Raw genomic sequence first — 23,551 nt, 5'->3', positions numbered from 1 at the left:
TATCCCCTTAGCTTTTCTGGACAAAGCCCAGTTGGCCGAGGTAGTCATCTGACCTACAACAGTTTTACTCATTTCCTGAGCATTTGTGGCATGTAAGGCCCCACGTGGGCCTGGGGAGAGTGAGATGTGGAGTCCCAGCCTATATGCTATGGTTTAATCAGGTGAGTTGTTTTTCGTAGAACATGGATCATAGGATAGGTAGGTCCAAGGTAACCAAGAAGAACAGCTTGTAGGACTTGAGAAATATTACAATGTACAATTTACCCTAATCATTTTGATAAGGTGAAGGTGGATCAAAGGAAGACAGCAGAATAAGGTGGTGATAGGAAAATTGAGCGGGACAGAGAGAGCAACTATTTTACCTTAGTGATTCTACAAGTGTGGGAGGGTGGGTGGGAACATGATATGCTAAAATCAATTGTATGTATATTAAGCCTAGATTTTTTTTTTTTTAGCCCCAATAGATAGAACCATCTTCTTTTTCTTGTGGATCTGCAGAACTCAGTTTATATCATCATAGGATATCAGCATTGAAATGAATCTCAGGGGTCACCTGAACAGGAATCTCCTCTACAAAAAAAAAGGCCAAAAGGGATCATCCAGCCTGTAGTCCAGAGAAAATCTTCCTGATTCACTCATACTCAAAGACAGCTCTGTGGGATATTGTTGAAGTGACAAGAGTGATAATTCACACATACACACACACACACACACACACTACATTCACATTCTAGCCAGAGTGGATGTCTGGTTCCTCATAGGTACATAAATACACAGCCATAACCTACACTTTGTGTGTTTTACTATACTCTGAATTAGGAAGAATGATATTCTGGGAAAGAGGAGGGGGTGAGAGAATATTAGGGTTAGTCTTAAAAAACAGGTCACATGCATGCAGCTATCCAAAACTGAACTCATTATCTTTTTTCCCAAGGCAACACTTGTGATAGTAATCAGTTCAGTAGAGAGAAAGACTATGGGAAAAAAAATAATGAGTTCAAGTTTTGGACATGTTGACTGTATGTAACATGTGTTTGTGATTTTTTCTCTACTTGAAGCTTGACTTTCTCCAACAGCATCCTTGACAAGTGGTCATTCACCTTTCTGCCTGAAAACTTTTATTTGACAGCAGTCTTATTGACTAACAAAGCAATATGTTTGGTGTTTTTTTTGTGTGTGTGTGTGTGTAGAACTCATGGGTCATTATGTTGAGCTGTTAGCTATCTCCTTATACTTTTCATCCTTTAGTTTATTTTCCACTTTTTAGTCTTAATTATGTTTTCTGGTGCCAAGCAGAATATGACTAATTCCTTGTCCATTTAACAGCCTTTTAAAGATTTAATGTCAATGAACATATCAACTTCTCTTTTTCCACATTCAGAGATCTTCTATCTTCTAAACTAAACCTCCTTAATTCTTTTAAAATATTTTACTTATTTACTTTTCCAGCTCCATGCAATAGTAGTCTTCAAAAATCATATTTTCTAAGGTTTTTGAGTTTCACATTTTTTCTCCCTCCCTTCCCCCTCACCTGACAGAAAGCAATTTAATACAGATTATACATTTATAACTATGCTAAACATAGATTCATATTAATCATGTTGTAAAGGAAGAATCGAATTAAAATTTTAAAAAAAAATTGGGCAGAAAACCCCCACAATATATGACTTTTCAAAATTGGGGATAGTAAACTTTGGTCTGCATTCAAACTCCATAGTTCCTTCTCTGAATATGTTTTTTTCCCCATCATAAGTCTTTAAGAATTATCTTTGATTATCATATTGCCAAAGGAGCAAGTTCATCATGGTTGATCATCACCCAATGTTGCTATTAGAGTGTACAATGTTCTCCTGGTTCTGCTCACTTCACTCAGCATCAGTTCATGCAAGTCTTTCCAGAATCTTCTGAAGTCCCATCCCTCATGATTTCGTATAGAACAATAATGATCTATCTCATTCATATACCACAATTTCTTCAGCCAATTGCAGTTTCTGGATATTCCCTCAATTTCCAATTCTTTGCCACAATGAAAAGAGCTGCTTTAAAGACTTTTATACATTTTTTTTACCCATTTTGTGATCTCTTAGAATTCCAGTTTAGTTCTTGTTCTTTGTTATTCAAGAAAATGACATTATTATGTTGGAGACAAATCACAGTGTGTCTAGCTGTGGATGATAAGACCAGTAGGAGCTCAGAATATTCTACCACAGGTTGGGCACAAATAATTCATATGAACATCTTGGGTGTTTAAATTTATACTGCATACATTTCCTCTGAGTTGCTACCCTCTCTGATGGCATACCATGTTGGTTGGTCTTGTGCCTGTGTATCCTATGCTGCATAATCAGTTCTAAAGTTCTTAATAGAGACCTACAGGATTTCCCTATATCGCTCTTTCTGCCCCCGATGTGAGTGCTTGCCCTGTGTGAGTTCTCCATAAAATAGTCTTTTTGGCAAGCGCATGTTTGGTATTCTAACAACGTGGCTAACCCATCTTGGCTGTGCTCTCTGTAGTAATGTTTGAATGCCTGGCAGTTTAGCTAGAGAAAAGAACTCAGTGTCTGGGATCTTCTCCTGCCAGGTGATTTTCACAATCTTATTGAGACAATTTAAGTGGAAATGATTGAGTTTCCTGGCATGGTGCTATTAGACTCTTCAGATTTCACAGGCATACAACAATGAGGTCAGCACAACAGCTCAAGAGATCTTCAGCTTGGTAGTCAGCTCAACATAGTTTTTTTGGCGGGGAGCCTCCCAAATATTGAGCTAGCTCTGTCAACCTCATTAGCAATGTGGACCTCCCCGAAAGGGACACTGTCAAGCTAAATGAATTGATCCACAATATTCAAAATTTCTTCATTTGCTGTAACATTGGTCCCACATATGGATGGTGTGGTGCTGGCTGATGGAGCACCTGGGTTTTCCTGGTGTTCATTGTTAGATCAAAATGAGCACAAGCAGAAGAGAATCAATCCATCCTTTGTTGTATCTCAGCTTTAGAGGCTTCATTGAGGGTACAATCACCTGCAAATAGAAGTTCATGCACCAATATTCGCTTCACTTTAGTCTTGGCTTGTATTCTTTTCAAATTGAAGAATTTACCGTCAGGGCTGTAACTGACCTTGAAATGTCTGAAAACATGGCTGAAAATATTATGTTATAAAACCTGTGATCAAGGACCCAGTCTTGTTTCACTCCACTGGTGAATGGGAAATCTCCAGAGCATCATCCCCTATCCAGAACCTGGATAAGCATGCCTTCATGGAACTGACTGGGTGTAGTAGGGGGGTTTTTTTGGAACAAAGGGGATGAACATTTTTATTGCCCTTTGGGCATGATTCCAAATTGCTCTCCAGAAAGGTTGGATCAGTTCACAGCTCTACCAACAATGCTTTAGAGTTCCAGTTTTCCTAAATTCCACTCCCCACCAATATTGATCATTTTTCTTTTTGATCATATTGGTCAATCAGATAAGATTGACTTAGTATCTTAGAGTTGTTTTAATTTGCATTTCTCTATTAAATAATGACTTAGAACATTTTTATATGACTATAGATAGTTCTAATTTCTTCATATGAGAATTGCCTTTTCATATCCTTTGACCATTCATCAATTGCAAAAAGACTTGTATTCTTATAAATTTGACTTTTTCTTTATATTTCAGAAATTAATCTTTTATGAGAACCACTATTCGTAAAAAAATTTTCCCATCTTACTGCCTTCCTTTTTTATCTTGGTTGCACTGGTTTTATTTGTACAAAAAATTCAATTTAATGTAATCACATTTATCCATTTTTCATTTATAGTATTGTCTATCTCTTCTTTGGTCATAAATTGCTCCCCTTTGCATAGATCTAACAAGTAAACTATTTCGTGCTCTTCTAATTGACTTAGGGTACCACATTTTATGTCTCTTGACATAGGATATGAGATGTTGAAAATCTTAATCCACTCAATTGAAAATAATTTATATAATATAATTTTATATATAATTTATATAATATATCAGATATGAAAGGCAAGTGTTTAAAATGTGCAAGGTACTGGGCTAAATATTGGACATACAAATACAAACAAAAAGAAAACTATTCCATGCCCTCTTTGAGTTTATAGTTTAATGAGGAAATATAACTGAAAAGTGGAATGAAGGATGGAGAGGAAAGTTGTCTTTCAAAAGACATGAAGAATTGAATGGAGCCAGAAAATTGAAGGAACATGGAATATGGCTTGCCTGGGGACTTCTGTAAAATAGAAGTCCCAATAGAAAATGAACAATCAGAGGAAGAAGCTATAGAGTTAATTGGGTCATTGGAGTAAGATATGTAGGAGTAAGAGATAGTCATAGGCTTTGGAAACCAGGAGAATAGGGATAAATATAAAATGAATGTTAAAATAGTCATTTGCTTAAGTACAACATAGGAAAAATTTGACTATGCTAGGATCTTAGATTTAGAAGAGGTGTCCTTGGACATTATCTGGCTCATCTGCCTCATTAATTTCTTAATTGACAGGCAAAAAAGGTGCAGTGATTTTCTTAAGGCCGCAAAGCAAGTAAGTGATACAACAGTGAGTCAGAACCATGTTTTCTTTTATATGTTTTCCCTGAAGTGAGCCACAGCTTAATGTTGGTTGATAGTTTAATATGGCAGGAAAAAAAGCAAACCCAAACTAAAACAAAACCAACCAACAAGCAAAAACCTACTCATTGGTTGAATTATTAGAAACACATTAATGATTCCAAAGTTTCCTGTTGGAATCTGATGGCCAATAGTGTGCACTATATTTTAGGAAAGACTGAAAAAAAATTGAGCATATCTAGAGAATAACAACCATAAGGACAAAAAAGAAATCATGTTATAGAGGGATTAGTTGAATGAACAAAGACATTTATCCTGTAGAAAAGAAGATGTATATGGGAATGTAAGCTGTCATCAAGGAGGTTATGGGCTGTCATGAGGAAGAAGGATTAGACTGATTCAACTTGATCTCAGAGGCAAAAGGAAGAGTAATGGATGGGTGTTTCAGAGACAGATTTTTATTTGATTCAAGGAAAAACAAATTAACAAATAGAACTATCCAAAAATGGAACTGATTATCTCGAGAAGCCTTCAGTAGAATTTAAAGGATTTGGGGATATTATAGAGTTATTCCTGCCCAAGATGGGGGTTCTCTGAGACCCCCATCTAAGTCAGAGATTCTGTCCATGGGCCATTGCTTTCAGGGTATTTGAGCTGCCATTATTTATTAGAAGCTGCTAGGAACAGGGACTCGATATTTTCTGTATCTTCCAAGGTTTCTGAGAACATGCTTAAAACCCGAGTTTCCCAGATGAAACAGAGTTGGTCACTAAGAGCCAATCCATTTCATGAGTGAGAGCAAACTGTTTTAATTCCATTTATACATGTTTGAAGGAATAAGAGAGAATTTCATTTTCCAGGTGAAATAATCTAGTCCCCAGGAAGAAGATCATTTTTTATCACCCGGAACACCCCCTGACAGTTCTCCCTGGGGAGAAATAAACAGGCATACTACTCAAAGGCTGAAATTCCAGGGCCTTTTGCCCTTCCACATTTGAAGCACAGGATGGAGTCGGCTAAGTTAAACTCCAGCTTAGCCCTAAGGAGATTGTTCTATTTCAGGTATTACAAAGGTTTAGAGCTCCTCAACTTTCCTGTGCTTACAAAAATCTTTTCTGGTTGTTGGGAAACAGGCAGATACCTATTAAGGTAGAACAAAAGCAGATAATAGGGAACAAAAACTCACCTTAAATGAGAATATTGTAAAGAAGCATATAAACAATGAATAATTTCAGTAAAATATCATGATATAAAATAAACACAAAATCATTAACATTTTTATAAATTACCAACAAATCATTAACAAAGCGGGAGAAGGTAAAAAAAAAAGAATGTTCTTTTAAAGTAATTATAGAATATATAAAATACCTTGTTCTCTACCTACCTCAGGAGATATAAATATAACCATAAAACAGTCTTTACAGAAATAGAAGAAGACTGAAATAACTGGAACAGTATTAATTCTTCATGGTTGGGTCATATAATTTAAATGAGGAAACCATAAGTTAAAAATTTAACTTATAGATTTAATGCCATATCTATCAAAATATCAATGAATTATTTTATAGAACTGGGGACAACTAAATGGCACAGTGGATAGAGCACTGGTTTTGCATTCAAATGAGGCCTCAGACACAATAATTTACCTCTGTGACCTTGGACAAGTCGCTCAACTCCATCACCTTGCAAAAAAAAAAGAATTATTTTATAGAACTACATAAAATAATAATAAAATTCTTCTGTAGAAAATAAAGGTTGAAGTATCTAAAAAGAAACAATGAACAAAAAGTAAAAATGAATTGAGTCTAGCATTACCAGATGTCAATTAAGCTATAAAGAGTTATTATAAAAACTATTCCAGATTAATTTTTAAAAAAATGAAATTTGGTCCAGGAATCAGATTAGTAGATGTGACTAATAAATAATTGAACATACTATCTTGTCATTTGATAAGCCTGATGTGACTAGTTAAGGAAATAGACTCAATTTGAAAAAAAAACTTTTGGAAAAACTATATATTATTCCAACAGAAAATAAGTTAGACCAGAATCTTATAATGTATGTCATAATAAACTCCAGGTGAATATGACTTAAGTATTAAATCTCTATGATAATAAATTAGTAAACAAAAGAAAGAGGTATTTGTCATTACTATGGATAGAGTGAATATTCTTATCTAAAAAGGGATAGGAATTGTCATATTGTCATAAAAGATAAAATATAATATTTCCATTGCATAAAAGAAAACATTTTAATGAAGCAAAACTTGCCAAAACACATTAAATATTTAGAATTAGAAAGAGAACAAAATTAGGAAAACTTTCTCAGTGAATCTCTCTGATAAAGATCTAAGAATTCAAATATGCAGGAAGATGAAGAATTCCCTAATATAGAAAGGGTCAGAGAATGTGAAAGACCAGTTTTAAATGAAGAAACAAAAACTATTAACAGATACATGAAAAAATGAATGACATTAAAAAGCATTAAATGTGAGTTAAAAGAACTCTGTAGTTCTACTTCAGTGGCATCAGATCAGCAACTATGATGAAAAAAGAAAAGGGTAATAATTGAAGGAGTTGTGGAAGAATGGTCAAACTAATGATCAGTTAGTGGGTCTGCTAATTTGTTCAATCTATTTGGGAAAAAATGGAACCAAATACCCAAGCATCATTAAACTCTGGATATTCTTTGACACAGTGATGCTTGTTTTGTACCTGAAAATAAGTCAAGGTTAGAAGGAAATAATTCATTTATTAGATATAGATAGATCAAAACAGAGAGAGGTATGTGTGTATTTGTGATTACTTTTTTTAGTAGCAAAGAATTTGAAATAAATAGATGCTTATCAAGTGAAGAATGATTGAAAAAAATATTCATTTGTGAATTCAATGGAATGTGTAATATTCCATAAGAAATTATAAATATGATGAATTGAGAGAAACAAAGGAAAAGTTACTTGAATTGATAGAGAGTGAAATGAAGACAAATTATAGATAGCAGTCAGATGAAGTAATCAATTTTGAAATACCTCAGAACCCTAGTCAAAGAAATGAGCAATAGTGACTATAAAAGAGTGATGAAATATACTTTACCTCTTGAGAGAGAAGTGATAAGCTACAGATGAAGAACAACATGAGCATTCTCAGATATGACCAACATAGTGATTTGCTTTCTTAGAATAGTCATTTATTTATTCATTCACTAATCTTTTGTTCACTCATCTAACTAACCATCCATTTATTTTATTTGTTAGTTTATTCATCTATTCATTTTTTTTTGTTTATTCTAAGACTGTGCTTGGTACTGGACTAAGAATGAACTGGCAAGATAATAAGTAGTGATGGGAAAAAAAGAATAAATAAAACATTTATTTCCAATGTGTCAAAGCAAACAAAAAACATGCAGAAGGGACAATAAGAATAAGAGTTTTGCTATTGCCAGGGTAAATTACAGAGATATCGAGGATATAGCTATATGCAGATGTGTATCAAATATACACATATATGCACATACTAAAACTGCAAAGAAGAGATCTTAGAGGAGTGAGTACTTATGAGTGAGCCTACTCTCCCCAGACACTGAGGTGGAATTGAAAAGATGGTGCCTATAAAGTTATGTGTTTTTATTTGAGCATGTGTGCAAATGTTTATATTTTTGTCTTTATATTTTTTAAAGTTGCCCTCACTTTGTTAAAACTATTCATGATAAGTGGTGAAATGGAACTAGTTTGCTAATCACTGGAGCTAACCTGGGGGGGAAAAACTGATGGGGCTTAAGTCAATGCCATAGAGAAGAGACACTCTCAAAACCTTTAACATATGTCTGGAGAATTTAAGGGAAGATGTAACAGCTTGACCCTGGATAGTAGGCAATATGTTTTTTTTTTTAAAAAAAAAAACAAAAGCCTGTACATAACAGTTATAGTCTACTTTCTCAGTCTTTTCCTTCTTTCCTTTCTTATTCTCACTTTCTTTCTAAATAACTTGAGTTTATCAGTGATTTTTGAGTCTATAGAAAGAATTAATAGTAAAAATGGAGATCTCTTAGCTACCTTCAAGGCATTCAAGGCACCCAGACTAAGGTAATATACTCTGCACATCATTATAATTAATAAATGCTTTTTCATTCATTCATTCATTCACAATGATAACATTTTTATTATATTTTAAAACTTGCAAAGAACTTTATATTGTTTCATTTGATACAACAATTTTGGGAAGTAGGAGCTATTATTATATCCATTTTCTGATAAACCTCAGAGCTATTAAGTGAATTGCTAAGACACAATAGATGATTGAGGAAAGATTTCATTTTAGGTCTTTCTGTTTCTAAATCTAGTACTTATTCTTAATGCCACACCAATGAACTCTAGCCCAAACTAGTGCAAAATACTTGTGAATGCTATTGCTGAGTTGAAATATATGAATTTTAACTAATTATGGAAAACAGATGAGGTGCCATAGGACAGGAGACAGATAAATGATCCAACTTTTTTTTTAAAGAGAAGCTAGTTTCTTAAACCATATAGATCAATGAACTTCACTTCTGATTCCTGAGAAAATCTAGAATGTTTTATTAAAGGAAAGTTTCATGAGCATTTTAAAAAAGATCCAGAGATTATCAAGAAGGTAGCGTAAGTTTATTTTTAAATAGGTCAGCAAGATTGACTTAATTTTCTTTTAACCAGTAGACTTGATTAATAAGGGGAATCCTAATGGTGTATTATACAGGGTATATGTTTCTTTTTAATGAGGTGTTTGACAAAGTCTCCCATGATAAACTTCGGTAAGAGATGAGGAGATGGGGCTATAGGACAATATCAGTAGCTGGACGAATGACAAAATATGGATTTTTAATCATCTCTATTGTGTTTGACATTGATATGAATGAAGAAGGTAGAAGTAGTTCATACCTTAGATGACAAAACCAGGATTTCTGAAGTCTAGAACAATGGACTGAATCTCATTAGATACCTTTTTTTTGATGGAGTAGCAAGGCAATCACACAGCTAGTAAGTATCAAGTGTCTAAGGTCAAATTTGAACTCAGGTCCTCCTGACCCCAGGACTGGTGCTCTATCCACTCACTGTACCACCTAGCTACCTCTTGTCATTTGTTCTTCAAGAGGACTATTACATCAGGGAGGTGAATATTTTTTCAGGTATAAGCTTATCCAGATGATTTTTGAGTTTCACTTCAATTTTCAAAATCTATGAGCCTATGAAAAACGTCTGTTTGGAAATTTAATAGCATTTTAATTATTTATATTAATTAATTTGGGTCAAGATTACATCAGGATAAAATTAATAAGTGAACACATATTTTGGTGTGAAGACTTTCCAAATTTCTTATTTACCCCCCAAATATCTCTTCCACCAGTGCCTTTAATCTGAAATTCCTGTCATCAAAGAGACTAAAGAGTTTATTAATATTATTTTAAACACTATTCATTAAGATATACTTAGAACTATGGAAATAGAATTGAGCAGCTGGGAGCTACCTTTTATGACATGCTATCATGAAAAGTAAAATAGTTTTCAACTTGGAGTTAAGAAACCTAGATTAGAATTTCAGTCCTGATATGAGCGATAGTATAGTGCAGTGGATGGTACTGGATTTGGTGTCAGGAACCTGCCTTACTTCCTTAATGTGTGAGCCTGAGCAACGCTCTTTGTGGTAGCAAGAGCTTGAAACAAAGTAGATTCCCAATAAGTGGGAACTGGGCACAAGAATTTAATGGATTATGATAGTGTTCTAAGAAAAGCATAGATAAACATGAGAAGATTTATATGATTAGATACAGAGTGAAGTAAGCAAAGCCAAGAAGAAAACAACACAAAAAATGAATACAACAATGTAACAGGAAAGAAGAGCCACAATATAACCAAAACAGTATGCTGAAAATTTACAAAGGACAATCATGACCCTGAAAAGAGATATGAGAAACTAATTCCTTTGCAGAATTGAGAGGTACAAAATAGGGACATACTATTGTTTCAATAAAAACTTTTAGAAGTAAGATTGGATAACTTTTTCCACTTCTTTTTCTTTAAAATTATTATTTGTTGGGCAGCTAGGTGGAGCAGTGGATAGAATAATCACCCTGGAATCAGGAGGACCTGAGTTCAAATCCAATATCAGACACTGTGTGATCTTGTGCAAGTCACCTAACCCCATTGCCTTGCAAAAACAATAAAAAAAAGTATTGTTTTATCTGAGATGACTTTATTGGAAGGGGAAGAAGGTAGGACATCAGGAAAAATTTGGTGATGTAAAACCCCCCCAAAAAGAAACTGTAATTCTTTTTAAATAAAGGAGTTCCAGTTCTAAACATACAATCCTATCCTCCTATATCCCATATTTGTATAGTTGATTTTTTTAAATCTTTAAAGCTATTATTATTATTATTATTAAATTTTATTTACTCTTACTAGATTAAACATATTATTTTAAGTCTATTCAAATTATTTTGAATTCTGATTCTGGTATCTGGTATATTAGCTTCTAATACTTTCTTTATGTTATCCCCAAACTTGTTCCATAAAAATGGAACCAGTGTCTTCATCCAAGTCACTGCTAAACATGTTTAAAAGATGGGTTCCTAAACAAAGCTCTGTGACATGTCAACTGATTAAATAATCAATCAATAATTATTTATTAAGCTTTTGATCTAGTCCATATGTCGGGCTAAATGCTAGTGATAAAAATACAATGAATAAAGTAACCCTATTAAAAAAAGTTATATTCTAATGGGGGAAACAGATAGGTGGATAGATAGATGAAAGAGAGGTAGATGATAGAGAGATAGATGATAATGATAAATACATAGTTCTATGATAGCTACCCAGTTAGATTAGGACTGTCCAATCTTATTTTTAAACATTTACATTGAAACAATAGACAATATATTTTGATTTGCCATTTTAGTGACAGATCTGTGGTAGCTCAACTTCATTTACTAAAGCATTTAGTAGACCCACAGGTTAACCACAGAAAATCACCCTGCAGATTGATGTCACTGGCAGGCCACATTTTGGACAACTCTGAGCTAGGTGATAGGTAGATGATAGATGGATGGATGTTAATGGAGAAATAGATAAGAGATAGATTGATAAATAGATGGATGGATCGATGCTAGATGAGAGATAGATGATAGATAATGATGGATGATAGATGATAAATGATAAAACATAGATGTTATAAGATAGATGATAGATAAGTGTATAAAGATATAGATGGATATATATACAGAATAAACACAAAGAGTATAAATACAGAAGAGTACAATAAACAATTTTGGAGACAGAAAAATAGCAGTTGAGTAGTTCAGAAAAGATTTCATATAGAAACCATTTTTTTAGTTGTCTCTTGAAGGAAGAAGGAGCAAATCCATATCAAGCATGAAAGGCAGTCAGTTCTAAGATTCAGATACAGAATATGGATTGTTATGGAAGAGCAACAAAAAAGAATATTGATCTGGCTTGATAACAGAGTTCAAGAAGAGAAAAATTATGAAATGAGACTAAAAAGATAGGCTGTGACAAGAGTGTAAAAGGTTTTAAATACTAAGTAAAGGAAAATGTTCTGTCAATTAATAAATAAACATTTATAAAGTCCCTACTATGAACCAAGTACTGTTCTAAGAGCTAATGATAGAAAAAGAGGCAAAATTCAAAATCTGTCATCAAGAAACTCACAATCTAATTTGTTTTTTCCCCTAATGGGGAAAAATTACAAGACTTCTAGAATAAAATCCTTAAGACACAGATTCATAATTCAGCAAGAAAATTTCTTGGGGCGGCTAGGTGGCACAGTGGATAAAGCACCAGCCTTGGAGTCATGAGTACTTGGATTCAAATCTGGTCTCAGACACTTAATAATTACCTAGCTGTGTGGCCTTGGGCAAGCCACTTAACCCCATTTGCCTTGCAAAAACCTAAAAAAAAATTTCTTGTAGTGGACATATCCAGAATTTTATTTCTTTCTACACTGTAAGTTAATCATTACTATCAGGAGATGACTTTTTTGTCTCATCTCTATTTTTTGTACTAGTGATTTATCTTTGAATTGTTTAAAGTTCTAAAGTCTTTCAAAGTTGCTTTTCTCTTTAATGCTATTATCAAAGTTAACTTGTTGAGTTTATATTTCATCCTCTAATCTGAGTAATAGACAATTAGGACTTAAACTAAGGTGATAGTTCTGTGAGTAAGCAATGAATGTAAGAAATATTGTGAAGGCAAAAGGAGTGAGATTTAGCAATTGATTTGATAATTGGCTGAAGGGGAGTGAGAAATAGAGGGAATTGCCAAGTTTATAAATCTAGGACACTAGAAAAATGGTGATATTTTTGAACGATAGAGAATTTCAAAATGGAGGCTCATTAATTAGAAAATAATGAATTTTGTTTTGGAATCTGAGATGTTGTGCAATGTCTTCATGACCTGTGCTTTGAAATGCCCAGTGAGCAATTGGGTAGAGACTAGAGATATGCACATACACGCAGATATATAAATTCATACATATATGTATATAATTAAATGTTCTGTGTGCATATATTTACATTTTGTATATATACATATATGGACTACTTCAATTAGTTTTTCACATTGAAGATGACCCCATCAAGCAACCAAACGATTGGAGGTATGTCAAATATTATCATATATACATGTCATTTGTGTATAAATTTTTGTATCTATGTGAATCTGTATATATATATATGTATATATATATATATATATATATATATATATATATATATATCCTTATCTCTTTGGGTCAAACTGTGTGTCAGTCTCTGTGCTAAGTCCTGAAGATACAAAGAAAGGCAAAAGACAGTTCCTGTTCTCAAGGAGCACACAGTCAGCTGAGGAAGAAGATAAGTCAACAACTATGTAAACTAGCTCTATACAGGATTAACTGGAGATAATCAATACAGGAACGGTATCAGGTATAAGCATTAGCCAGATATAGTGTGAGCACTTCTGGCTACTAGCAGTCTAGTGACTGCCAGAAGTGATAAAGAATCTGCCTGGTAGTAGACATTGATCATGAATAATCCATAAAAGATAATAATCCCTCCATAGAAAGAATCAAAGTAGACAGTCATATTTCTATGTATATGGCTAGCACATACTGTGTGACCTTTTACAATTCACTTGACCACTTAGTATCCCCTGTAAATTTTCTATTGTAAGATTCCACATTACAGAAATGCTTCTGCTCTGTCTGGGAGAATTAATTACATTGATAAAGTTATTAGTCCAGCCATGTAATGGTTTGCTCAGTTATTTAGTTTTATGTGACTCTTTGTGAGGGCAATTAGTTGGCACAGTCAATAGAACACTGACCCTGGAGTCAGGAGGACCTGAGTTCAAATGTGGTCTCAGAAACTTGACACTTACTACCCTTGCGCAAGTCACTTAACCTTGATTACCTCATATCCAGGGTCATCTCTAGTCATTCTGATCCGCATTCATTCCACTGGACCCAGAGGGTTTCAAAAGAGAAGTGAGGCTGGTGATTTAGCCCCTCCCTCTCTTAAATCCAGCTCATTTGCTTGTCTTGGCATCACCTCCTTGAGGGTTATGCTCTTCTTTGAGAACAAGTACAAACAATAGCAATGACTCTTTATGTTCCTCATTTGGGTTTTCTTGGTAGAGATATTGGAGTAGTTTGCCATTTCCATATTCAGCTCATTTTACAAATGAGGAAACTGAGGCAAACAGAATCAAGTGATTTTCCCAGGAAATAAAGCTTGCAAGGGTTGAGCTACATTTGAACTCAGATCCTTCTAATATGCATCTTTTGGACACCACCGTTTAACTGCTCTCAGATATGGTAGCACACAGTGAAATTGGTAGATATCTTGAGCTTAGGAATCTTCAATTTCAGTGAACTAATTTGCTTGAACTCACACACAAAGTTCAATATTAATTATGGTGTGATCCCAAGAACAGGGGTCATGAAGGTTGGGAAAGAAGGAAGGAAAGAGAGAAGAGAAGAGAAGAGGGAGAGGGGAGAGAGGGGAGAGGGGAGAGGGGAGAGAGAGAGAGAGAGAGAGAGAGAGAGAGAGAGAGAGAGAGAGAGAGAGAGAGAGAGAGAGAGAGAGAGAGAGGGGGGAAAAAGAAAGAAAGATGGGAAAGAAAGAAGGAACAAAAGAGGAAAAGAGGGAGGAAGGTAAGGAGAAAAGGTTTGAGGAAGGAGGGGAAGGAGAGAAAGGAAAGAGGGAAGGAAAAGAAGGAAAGAAGAAGGGAAAGGGGAATAAGGGGGAAAGGAGGAAGAAGGAAGATGAGGCTAATTAACATAATTTTGAGAACTTGTATGGACAGAGGACTAACCTTGGCATATTGGAGTACTGGAGACCTATATTGAATTTCAATGTTTTGTTGCCTTGGAAAAGTGACAACTTCTGAGCAACAGGTAACTATCTACACTTATAAATTACTGATGAGTTTTACAGAGTGATTTTTCCATACTGCTAGTTCCCTGTATCAATGAAATAATACCTCTATCTCCTCTATGGATTGCTAAATTACAATAAAGTAACTGTTATTCTTTTAAAACATGCTAAAACATGCTAAATCAAACTTGTCACTAATTCAAACTGTCAGTCTACCCAAGTTCAAATTAGTGATGTTATAGTTTTCAAAACTTTCTTTCTTGTCCCTTTACATATTTTTTTACAAATCATCTCAATTATATTGTTGATACTAATTAAATAATGTGCTTCCAGATGTTACCACTTACTTTGAAATGTTAAAACTGAAACAATGATGATGTAAACAACGTGAACTATAGGGAGTCCTGCCTTCAATTGATATTATTCTTATTTTCATGCAATCTCATTTCTTTCAACCTTTGACCACTTTTTAAATCAATAATTTACTCTGCTGACATGGCTGCAACAGGATTAGATCATGGATCATAGAATTTTAGAATTGATTACATTTGGTTGGATTCTTCTCTTTCCTTAAAAAACATTAGTGAGCTGTCCCATTGTGCATTTAAAAGTCCCAGTGGAGGGACTCAATCTTTTGTGACAAGCTGAATGGAAGGCTGATGGTAAAGAGCAGTGGAATAGGAAGGTATGTAGACTTCATTACTGCCCAGAATTATCAGAGAAGGGATAGCTTACAAAATGCAGCCAACCAGAGGCATTGAGATCAAAGACTGGCTGCCACGCATCCAGGAAACGAACAGAGCTGCCAGGGGAAGTAGGAGGAAAGCAGATGTCGAAATCAAAGAAATGTGAAAAAGGCTTGGTAAACTACTCCTAACGGGTCACTGGGGACAGCTCTGCAGGAAAAGTTGAGACAGGTCCTGACAGGTTGGGAAGATTAGTGGGTTTTCTCTCATCTTTTCCTTTTGCCTCTTGCTCTTTTGCCACTCCTCCATCCTCAAGGGGCAGACAATTAATTGACTGAGCCACAATAGTTCCCTGGGTGAATGTTGACTTTCATCAGCTCAGTTCTCTCCTCCATCACTTTGACCAGAGGAAAACTGCAGTAGAGAAATGTATCATTCTCTAGGCAGATGCTATAATCACAGAATCCTTTGCCCAAAGATGAAAGAGAACCATAAAGAAAGAATCCTATTCAAGTTAGGATTGTAGAAAGTAGTGTAGAAAGTAATGGCATGATTGGGGTTCCTCATGAAATGGTGGTCATTTAGGAACTCACCAAATGGGGAGAGTAGGCTTCAGGACAGAAGTCTTTCCGAGGGTAAGATTGCTGGCAAGGAGGTGAGGTCTGGAGAGTGAATCAATTCTGGAGTGAGTATTATGATAATAATGTACATGATTTACACTTTGGAGATGTCTTGCATTTTTCTCAGGTACATGTGAACATCTATTCACTCTTTGGGTTGACTGATTAACCTTCCCCTAAGTCTGCCAGGACTAGTTTATCAGTGAGAGCTTGCCATCTCAAGATTACACTCCTATGTTCTCATCATCCTAGAGATAACTTTATTGAGGGAAATGCACTGTATTATCTCATCACTTCCATTCTTGAGCGCCTTATTAAGGATTCCATCCCAGGACTCCATATATTTCAATTTATTTACATCATCATTTTTTCATTTTCAATATTTCAAGCCAACATGTTTCTACCTATAAAACAAGTTCTATGTATTAATGATATTTGTAAATCCTAAACATAATTTATATACCAATAAGGCAAAGAAATAATAGCAATAACAGAGGTGCTTATATATTAATGAAGTATATTAGAAATTAAATATATTCCAATCTACACATATATTCCCATTTCTTTTTCATAACAGCCTTAAAAAAGTCATTTCAGATTGTCTCCTATGAGACATATTGAAGCTTATTCAATATACCTTACCAAGCCCCTGAAATTGTAAGAGATAGTATTGAATGAGCTATAAAGTTCCCCCCAAATTTCCGAGTGAAGTCCTAAAAGGAAGAAAAACTTGAATGTGTCCACCATTTTATCATCCAATATTTCTTAAGTACCATTAATACTGGGAAGATGGGTAAATGAAAGCTCAGATGTAAACTCTGTCCAATAAATGAACATTGTGGATGAATAAAGCCCAAATCTAAAGGGAAACAATGGGACTTGAGCTCATGGGGTGAAGGAGCTAGTTATCAGATAAACTCATATGAATGCAACACTTTATATGCCACAAATGTTAGATCAATACAAGCTGTCAGTATAAACAAGAGAAGAGTGGGAGACAGCAAGGCAGAGAGACCAAGGGCCATGGAATTCACCAGGCATCTTCATCAAAGAGTGTATTTTTTATATTCCAAGCAGATGTCCAAGAAGCAAAGTGGGTTTAGGTTATAGTTTTCCCCTATGAATGATGTATTAATGATGCATTACCCAGGGTGGTGGGGATGGATGGATAGGGAGGACAAGTATCTTTTCCCCAAAATCAATTCCTCTTCTGAACTCAATTTCTGCCCAGGAAGCACTAATCCCTTCAGTCACTCAAGTTTACTATTGGAGTGGTCTTTGGATCCTTATTTTTATTCACCCTTTATATTTCATAAGTTTCATGATTCTGTCTTCACAACATCCCACATCTTTCCTTCTTTCTACTCATCTAGCCTCTACCCTAGTTCAGGGATGCCCCACCCCAGAACTTCCCTCCTAGACTACTGCAGTGGTTTCCTCTTTGGTTTCTCTGTTTCCATTCTCTCTTCCTCTCCAATCCTATCTCCACACAACTGCCAAACTAAGATTTCTAAAGTACAGATCTGGTTATGGCATTCCCTTGTTCAATAAACTCTGGTTACACTCTATTACCTCCACATTCAAACACAAATTTCTCCATTTGTCATGTGAATGTGCCTAGCTCCATTTTTATATTTCCAGTATTATATATTATTCCCTTTCACACGCTCCTTGCTCCAGACAAAAAATAGCATTTTTTTTGCTGTTTATCTTACACAAAATTTTATCTTTTGTTTTCTCACCTTTGTGTAGGCATAATATTTCCCATGCTTGAAATGTACAGTCTTCTCTATTTCTTAAAATTCCCCACTTCCTTCAAAACTCAGCTTGGATGCTACTTCCTATATTGAGGTATGCTCTGAATCTCAAACACTATGTTGCTACTCTCTAAATTTCTTCTTATTGTTTTGTGTGTACTTTACACATTTATTTTGTGGGTGATTATATGTTTATATATTGTACATGTTATTTCCCCTTGGATAACATAAAGTCTTTGATGGTAGAGACTTTCATTTTTGTCTTTGTGAACCTTTAAGTTTCCAGGGTATTTTTTTTTTATAAATAACATATTGCTGGGGCAGCTTGGTGGCTCAGTGGATAGAGCACCAGCCCTGGAGTCAGTTGTACCTGAGTTTAAATCCAGCCTCAGCCACTTAATAATGACCTAGCTGTGTGGCCTTGGGCAAGCCACTTAACCCCATTGCCTTGCAACACCCCCCCCCCAAAAAAGGCCATATTGCTGAATTCTAATATTCTAATCCATATTCTTCTTTTGTTTTATGGGCAAGTTCATACCATTTACATAAATAGTTATAAATGTCAGGGATGTTTTTTCTTCAAAAAAATCTTATTATAATTTCACCTCCCTATTTTTATAAAGAAAAAGAAATTAGTGAAAGGGGTTGAGATGAAGATGCTACTTATAAATATAACAATCTACTCCTATTCCTTTGTCTTTCTTTCCTTTTAATCTCCCCTTTCTAATATCCCCTATTTAATTGGAGTTTGTGTGTGTGTGTGTGTGTGTGTGTGTGTGTGTGAGAGAGAGAGAGAGAGAGAGAGAGAGAGAGAGAGAGAGAGAGAGGCAGAGACAGAGAGCCAGAAACAGAGAGACAGTCTATTTCTTCCCAAATTCTGCCCTCTCTTAAACAGTCATCTTCCCTCTTCGTCTCTATCTACTTCTTTGCTGACTTAATGTTCTATGTGTAGATGGCTATGTGTTCAGCTTCATTCTCCAGATACAAAGAACATGAGATTGCTGAGAGCCATATTCTCATTCCTCTCTTCGTATTTGGGTATTCTCCTAATGTGCCTCATTTATGAGAAATAGTAAGCTCTTTTCTCTTCCTCATAACTTGACAAGTATATTCCTACTAGAATAAATATCCAACCAGGACTTGTTAATCTAGTTTTGCTTCTTTTTTGGCTCCTGAAGACAGCCCGGTTTTAAATAATAACAGCATTTATAGAGTGCTTGGCTTTAATCCTTTGATTCTCATTAAAACTGTGTGAGGTAAACACTATTAGTATGTGTATTTTACACAGTTGAGGAAACATGCAGAAAGATTGTGTGTTATTTCTTTATTGTAGTAGCAATCCTTATTTGTTTGCTTGTGGTTTTACTTCTTGGCTTAGGACTTTGTGATGGAATCAGGATCTGCTCATTCTCTATGACTACATGGGGGAGGGGGTGGCCCATGAGGTATCTTCTTTTACTTCAATACTAGAGTGGGACTATGTTATATCAGGGCTAGATTTTGCCTTAACATCAGCAGGAAGCTGATGTCTTGTAGTGACTGCATCAGAGATTGGTTGAGACTAGGCCTGCCCTTTTTCATGGTCTTGACCTAGGCTTGTAGCCCTGACCAGAGTCTGTGATCTGGGTATACCATTTATTTGAACTCCATTCACCACTACAATTGGCAATATTTGAGAATTATCCTGAACCTTGTTGCATTGATCTCACACATGTCCTTATGTAGGCATCTACCAGAGGGGTCTGTGGCTTCAGACTCCAGCCTCAGTGGCAACCCTTGGAGCAACCCTAGAGCAGATGGGAGCTGGCTTTGCAAACAGCCTCTTGTGGCATCCTCTAACCACTAATCATGATAGCCTTGGTTTAGTTTCCTTGTTCCAACTAGGAGGCCTCAACCCATTGAAAAACCTTGACCCTTGCTTTAGGTTCTGAGCCATCCTTCATGAAATGCAGAGCTTCAGTTCTTTCTTCTTTTTGCTGCTTCCCATGGTCCTTTTAATTTCGAATAGCTTCTTCAGTTATTCAGTAATAGCTTCTTCAGAGAACTTGCATTTGCTTAGAGCTTTCAAACAATATGTTAACAAGATTTTGCTATTTCTTCTTTTTAGGAGGATGAGCAAGTATTGCCATAGTTCTTTTAGAATCCTAAGATTTTCCTTAATAAAACTATTTTAGAAAAAAGACAGCACTCTAATTAATGATTGGACTAGATTGTTGGTATGAGGGGAGCCTTCTTAGGGAAAAGATCTTCCAAGTGTATTTTTTTTTAATTTCCATGCTATCTGTTTTTCTGTGTTTCTGGAAAATGATTGTTTCCTCTCCAGAAGGAGAATATTTGCCCAGATGTGAAACTCTTTGGAACATAGAATAGTTCCAGCTAGCCAGTACTGACAGGCATCTATTTTTTGAGTTGTAGCTCCTGTATCTCAGAAAGATCTCTTGGTCTCCCCTTCTCTCTCTCTCTCTCTCTCTCTCTCTCTCTCTCTCTCTCTCTCTCCTCTTCATTTTTCTCCCTCATTTCCCTTCCCCCCCCACCTTTCATCCTTTCTCTTTTTTTCTTAGGAAGATAAGTAAGTCCTCTATATTAGGGCATGAAAATCCATGTTTAATTACCAACTGGGGGTTTTAACCCTCAGACTTATTTCATGGTAGTTAAGTCAAAGGAACCCTAAAAGTTGAGTGAATCTAATCCCCTGTGATATTGTGAGGGACAGGGCAATATGCTTGAAGTTGACTATACAAATGAAGCCAAAAAATAAACAAATGCTAAGCCTTGGGCAAAAGTCAACCTTTCATCTAGCCATATTTCTGGGCTTTAATTTGAAAATGTGACAGAAAAAATTTGTTTAGGTATCAAGTCCACCCTGCATTCAGTTTTCAGAGGAAATAGAGATAAACCAGGTAGAATTGTATCTATATTTCAACTAGAAAGAACTTAAAAGACTAAAGTTAGCTAGCTGGTATAGTAGATAGTGTTGGACTTGAAGTCAGAAGATCTGAATTCAAATCTGTCCTCAGACACTTATTAACCATGTGACCTTGGGTCATGTGGTCACTTAATTTACCCAGCTATAAAATATAGATAAGAAGAGCATCTACCTCCCAGGGCTGATACAAGAACAAAATAATATGTTTACAAAAGTATTATCTGGCACATAATAATCAATTAATAAATTCTTGCTTTCTTTCTTCCTTTAAATAATATATATATATATATATATATATATATATATATATATATATTAGAGTCATTATCCAATATGTGGTTATGATATAATTAATATCATAGGGCTTGTTAGAGGCAGAGCTAGAACCCAACTCTGACTGTCTGGTATACTTTTTCATCAGACATGGAAATTCTTTAAAGAGTCTTAGTGGTAGGATCTTAAAGGTCACTGAGTCCCTTTATTTTATGAATCAGAAACTGAGACCCAGTGAGGTTAGGGGACTTGTCCACAGTCATACAGCTATCATCTGAGGACTGGAGCAATAATTTTTCTTAATTTTTTTTGCTTATGATTTTTTGGTAGATATATTTTTTAAATTAAATTAGCCTCTCCCTTCTTCCCTGATACATATGTAAATGACTCCTTTCCATGTTAAACATCCTCAGCGCCTTATAACATTTCATACAAATCTTTTAACACCTTTTCATCTTGTTTTTGGTTCTCATCAGAAATGCCTCCAAGTACAATGCTTTCATTCTTCCAATGAACTTAGTTTCTCAACCAGTGTCCAATTCACTGTGTATTTACATGTGTGTGTACACATGTGAATCTGTCCTCTTCACCATCTATCAGCACCATACATTTTTCCACTTATTTTTTTGTGCTGAGAAGGAATCCCTAACTGTATATTTGCTTGGATTGCATGTGCATGTGTCTGGGTGTGTGTGTGTGTGTGTGTGTGTGTGTATGTATGTGAGTGTGAGTTTGTGTAAGTGTATGTATGTGTGTAGCTTTAGAACCTTGAATAAACACAGCTGTGCTTGTTTCTTTGTGGGATCCTGCACAAGATGCACATACACACACATGCATGCGTGCACACACACATACACACACACACACACACACACACGCATAGACCAAGGTGAACACATTCAAATAAACCTAGGCAGGGTGTTTATTTGAATGGGCTGGAGTGTGGTCACCCAAGAATGCTCCTTTGCCGGGTTTATTAGACTCTCGTGCTGCTCAGTAACATAAACACCCTGCCCAGTGTTTACAGGAATTCATGCTTCCCCACAGTTCTTTCCCATTTTTATACTTTTCTTTGCCTTCTCTTCTTTTCCAGCCAATGAAAATGAGCTTTGAGACTTGTGCAAACACATGTGTGTGAGTTGGAGGCTATGGCAACCAATAATGGCAAAACAAGAAAACAAGTGATCTTAAATGAGAGAAAAACTTTTGAAACAAAATTTTGGGTAAAGCTTCTACTTGGTTCAAATGTGCTTACAATGTTTTAAAAAAGAAGACTTTTAAGAGACTTTTAAGAAATCTTTGGCAGAAAGCTATTAAAAATAACACACAGACACACAAGCACACAAACTAACACACAGCCACAGAAGATACTGGAGTTAGGAAAAAGCTGTTCTTTGTATATGTGGAAGTAAGAAAGGAGAACAGTGAAGCAAGGCATATGATTTCCTTGTTGGACAATGACATAGGCTACACTGGTTAAACACATTTTTTCCTCAATGTTGAGTTCCGAAGGGTGTTTGTTTTGAGGAGGTTTTTTGAGTCCTTACGTGCTTATAATATACCCCAAGTGGAAAAGAAATCTTAGAAACCACAAGAATATCAAAACAGACTTAAACGAATGGTAAGAACTTATAACATTTTTCCAAAGAATCTGAGTTTGTTGTTTCCCCTATAGAGAAAACCGGTCACAAGAAGCAGTGACAATTCCCAGAGTTCCCCAAGGCATAGTCATTTGTACTTCCCAAAGTTAGTAGCTCCTGGACTCACTGGTCTATCAGTGAAGTTAGTACCCTTCCACAGCATGGTTGTATGCTCAAATGTTTTTGGCACAATATTTTATCTACATAGCCAAGTATTATATAATTTAGTGCTATTTATTATTCATTTTATTTAATATTCTATTAATATACATAATAAGATATAAATACTATTATAATTTATTAAATTATTATTCCATGCAAACACTTTGAGGGGTGTTATGAATACATCTCCTGTTCTCAAGGAGCTTATAATCTAATGATGGGGATGACAGATATGCAAAGAATTATGCTACAAAGTAGTTTAAGGTATATATAAAGGAGAGAAACAGAATCATTGAATCTCAGAACTGAAAGGGACCTTAAAGTCCAACAAGTCAAAACTGTATTGAGCCAGGAATCGCAGGCAGTTAGCTGTTTCCATGCATAGAGTACAGGTCTTAGAGTCAGGTAAATTACTCTTACAGACTCAGACACTTTAATAGTTGTATGACCCTGGGCAAGTTTCTTAACCCTTTTTGTCTCAGTTTCTTCATCTGTGAAATGTGCTGGAG

The sequence above is a fragment of the Macrotis lagotis genome, chromosome 5, assembly GCF_037893015.1.
Source record: "Macrotis lagotis isolate mMagLag1 chromosome 5, bilby.v1.9.chrom.fasta, whole genome shotgun sequence".
Classification (NCBI taxonomy): domain Eukaryota; kingdom Metazoa; phylum Chordata; class Mammalia; order Peramelemorphia; family Peramelidae; genus Macrotis; species Macrotis lagotis.
Note: the sequence above shows the minus strand (reverse complement) of the source record.